At 39.1% G+C, this 4,128-nt stretch overlaps 1 protein-coding gene across 2 annotated transcripts in view; it reads right to left on the bottom strand.

Annotated features, from left to right (window-relative positions):
• Cab39l (calcium binding protein 39 like) overlaps positions 1–4,128 on the bottom strand; it is a 170,557-nt gene that overhangs the window by 132,548 nt on the left and 33,881 nt on the right. The gene's annotated exons all lie outside the window — the stretch shown is intronic.

The following is a 4,128-nucleotide window of genomic DNA, read 5'->3' as shown; positions in this document are numbered from 1 at the left end:
ATTTGATCCATTGTTTTCTTTGCTGTACAGAAGCCTTTTAATTTAATGAGGTCCCATTGTCAATTGTTGGTCATAAGTCTCGAGTGACTGATGTCCAATTTAGAAAGACTTTTCCTGTACCTATATCTTGTAGCATACTACCTATGTTTTCTTCTAACATTTTCATCATTTCAGACTTCACATTGAGATTTGATCCATTTGGAGTTGACTTCTATACAGGATGATAGGAATGGATATAATTTCATTTTTGTTCATGAGGCAATCCAATTTTGCCAGTCACATTTGTTAAAGATATTGTCTTTCTTCCAAGTGTTTTCTTGGCACTTTTTCAAATAACAAGTTGCTGAAATTGCATGGACTTATGTTTGAGTATTCTAATATATTCCATTGGTCTATATGCCTGTTTTTGTGCCAATACAATGGTGTTTTATGTGGGGAGCCGCCTGCCGTCCCTGCAGACGCCATTACAAGATGGCGCTCACATCCGGTTCATGCTGAGCAGTAAATAAGTCAGTACGCATGCCCGAAGTAATTTTCCACCTTCTAGTCTCTGCCTACCTCGTGGCGTGATATGGGCTGATGAGTTTGCGACCAATCAAGAGTTGCCACATCCAAGACGGGCTTACTAACCTATATAAGGGCTGGGTTTCCGACATTCGGGGTCTTCGCCCTGTAAGCTTATGCTCTCCCTCTCAAGATGCATTAAAGCTTTTCTGCAGAAGGATCCTGAGTGTGCCGCGTCGTTCTTGCTGGTGAGACGATAGCGCGGGACACCTGCCTATACTGCAAGGTCTTGCTATCATTCCCTTGGCCAACAAACTGCAGCTTCTGCCTCAGAGGCTATTCTAACACAAGCTTTTGACCTTCAGACTACATAGAAAAACAGTATGCTAAAATTTAAATATAAGATTCATTGCTATCAAATTAATTAATAGACCTACTGAATACCAATGTACAACAAGGTGACAAGCAAAATAACTCAGAGGGTAAAGGTGCTTGCCACCAAGCCCGATAGCCTGAATTCATGCCCGGAACCCACATGGAAGAAGCAAAAGAACCAACTACGAGTTGTCCTCTGACCTCTGCACATGTGTATGACATACCATGCCTATATACCTACATCTATACCTACACACACAGACACACACTCTCTAAATAAACAAATAAATAAATACATAAAATAAATAAATAAATAAATGTATGTAACTGAGGTCAAGTTTTATCTCCACTAAAAAAAAAAGGAAAGAAAACAGTTATAAATATAATTATAAGTAAACTGGGCAACAAACGATCTCAATTTCAAAAGCACAACTCAGAAGTTTGTAATACATCACACACACATTGTATTTCCTGTGTTTATGTGCATGCATTGCACTTGGATAGAACCTACAACTTCATTCAGTGCTGTTATAACCTCATCCCTTGCAATTAGGAATAATTTTTATTTCAAAATAGATTCCTAGTATGTTTAGGCAAGAATAAAGTATTATTAGATGGTCATTAAATTCCTTCATTAGGTTTTCATTGTACACAAAGGCATGATTCTTTTTATATTTTAAAAAGTTTTGTTTTCCTTGTTCTCAGTTATAACTTAGAAAAAGAAAAGAAACAACAAAATTCAAAGCATTTTTAGGGCTGGGGATGTAGCTCAGGGATATTACACATGTGTAAGTCTCTGGGTTCAATCTCCTGCACTGCCGAAAATACAAGAATACAAGCTACAAAGACAGTTTGTCAAATCTTTGGAGGAAAAGAAGATGTAATGGGTTATGAAAGATAAATTTACTTAAACTTCCTAAATGCCCTTTTCTTATCATCTGCTTTCTTATTTCTCTCTAGGCTTTTTATTATAAATGACTTAGTGAACTAAGAATAATAATTATTTTAGAATAAATAACCATAACAAAATCTCATCAACATTTTCGGGGGTGGGGAGGAGGCTAGAGACTATGACTTAGCAGTTAAGAGCACTTGCTGCTCTTCCAGAGGACTGAAGCTCAGTTCCCAGCATCCATATCAGGCGCTCCAGGGGATCCAACACCCTCTTCTGGCTTCCTTGAGCACCTGCATGTACATGTGCATACATACATACAGACAAACAAACATACACATAAATAAAAACAAAAATAAATCTTAAAATTTTTTTTTCTGAGGCCATTAAGTTGGCTCAGGATAAAAACTGCATGCTCCTCCTAGCCTGGGTAATGTCCCATTCCTTGTCTTGGCACCCCAGACACCTAGGGAACCACCACTGCTTCCTGATCCTTTGCATCCAGACCAACTCAGTTCTTTCTCAGGTCCCCTGGAGCACTCTGGGCCTGGCCCTGCCCTCACCTCCCTCTGCTTCCCTGGGCCTGCACCACCCTCCAGCCTCTTTCCTAGACACCAGGGCTGACCTTTCCTCTTCCTGATCCTTTGCATCCAGACCAACCCAGCTCCTGAGTGCAGTCCCCAGGAGCCCTTGGGGCTGCGTCCCACCCCCATCTCCCTTTGCATCTCTGGGTTGCACAGCCACTACCTGCCCAAGACCCAGCATCTTTCCTGGGCCCGGCTCCAAGGCCACTCCAATCCCCAAATTTCTGAGGACAATATCTTTCCTGGATGGATCCAGACCTTAGGAGAAAGCCTGAGAGCATCTGATCCTCATCTAAATTGGGCCTCTCTGGGAACTCCTGAAGACAAAAGCAATCTGGCCACTCCAGCAATACACTCATACAAATAAAATAAAAATAATACCGAACCAGCTCTTCATACCCAAAAAGTAAACTACAAAGACACATAAAGATCAAGAAAAGAAGCAGAACTAAACTTGAAGGCCCGAGTCTCACACAAGAAACAGAAACTACAAAAGAAATTCACATGTCAAAATCAGAGGAAAAATAATAACATAAAAAACCAAAATAACATATCCCCACCAAATATAAATAGTCTCTGGAGGAGTACAATGAGACCCCCCTAGAGATAATGCAGGACATGGAACTGAAAAGAAGAATTATAAACATGATAAAAGAGTTCAGTGAATTTAAAGAACACACAAAGAAAGAACTCAAAGAACTGAAGGAAGACAGGGATAAATTTCTGAATGAATTCAGAAAAGAGCTAGCTATATTGGACTACTCAGGCTGCAATGAAGGAAGTGAAACACTCAGTAAGCCAATTAGAAACGACAGGAGAAAGCCTCACCAATAGGATGAATGAAATGAAAAACAGAATATCAAGACTGGAATATAAAGTGGGCAAACTAGACCACTCAAGTAAAGATTATAAAAAATTGAAAAAATCACAAGCATGGAATATGCAGGAATTGTGTGACACCATAAAAAGACCAAACTTAGGAATCACAGGCATACAGGAAGGAGAAGAATCCCAAGATAATGGCATGGACCAGATCTTCAACATAATCATGGAAGAAAATTTCCCAAATTTAAAGAAAGACATGCCCATAGAAATACGAGAAGCATATAGAACACCAGACAGGACCAGAAAGGAAACTCTCCACAGCACATCATAGTAAAAACACTAAACGTACAGAACAAAGAGACAATACTGAAAACTGGAAAAGAAAAACAAGTCACATATAAAGGAAAACTCATCAGGATTACAGCTGACTTTTCAGTGCAAACTATGAAAGCCAGAAGAGCCTGGACCAAAGTATTCCCAGTTTTAAATGATCACAGATGCCAACCCAGATTACTATACCCAGCCAAAATGTCTATTATAGTTGAAGGGGAAAGAAAAAGCTTCCATGACATAAATAGGCTGAAGGAATTCATGTCCACAAAACCAGCCCATCAGAGGGAAGGAAGCAATACAAAGAGCTGAAGAAAGGAATGACTATATCCATGGGTTGCGGAAAGAAATTCAATGAAAGTATAACTGTGGAAAAGTACAGCTATATCAAGAATGTGAACAAAAATAAAAATGACAGAATTCAATATACATCTTTCATTAATAACTTTAAATATCAATGAACTGAAGTCCCAGTGAAAAAATACAGACTAGTTGAAAGGATTAAGAAAGAAAACATCTTTTTGTTGTCTGCAGGAAACTCATTTCACTTTCAAGGACAGGCACTATCTTAAGGTGAAAGGATGGAAAAAATATACTAAGTGAATGGCACTAAGAAAG

This window comes from Nannospalax galili, unplaced genomic scaffold (genome assembly GCF_000622305.1).
Source record: "Nannospalax galili isolate Female #2095 unplaced genomic scaffold, S.galili_v1.0 scaffold488, whole genome shotgun sequence".
Lineage (NCBI taxonomy): Eukaryota > Metazoa > Chordata > Mammalia > Rodentia > Spalacidae > Nannospalax > Nannospalax galili.
This window is presented reverse-complemented; position numbering and strand designations above follow the sequence as displayed.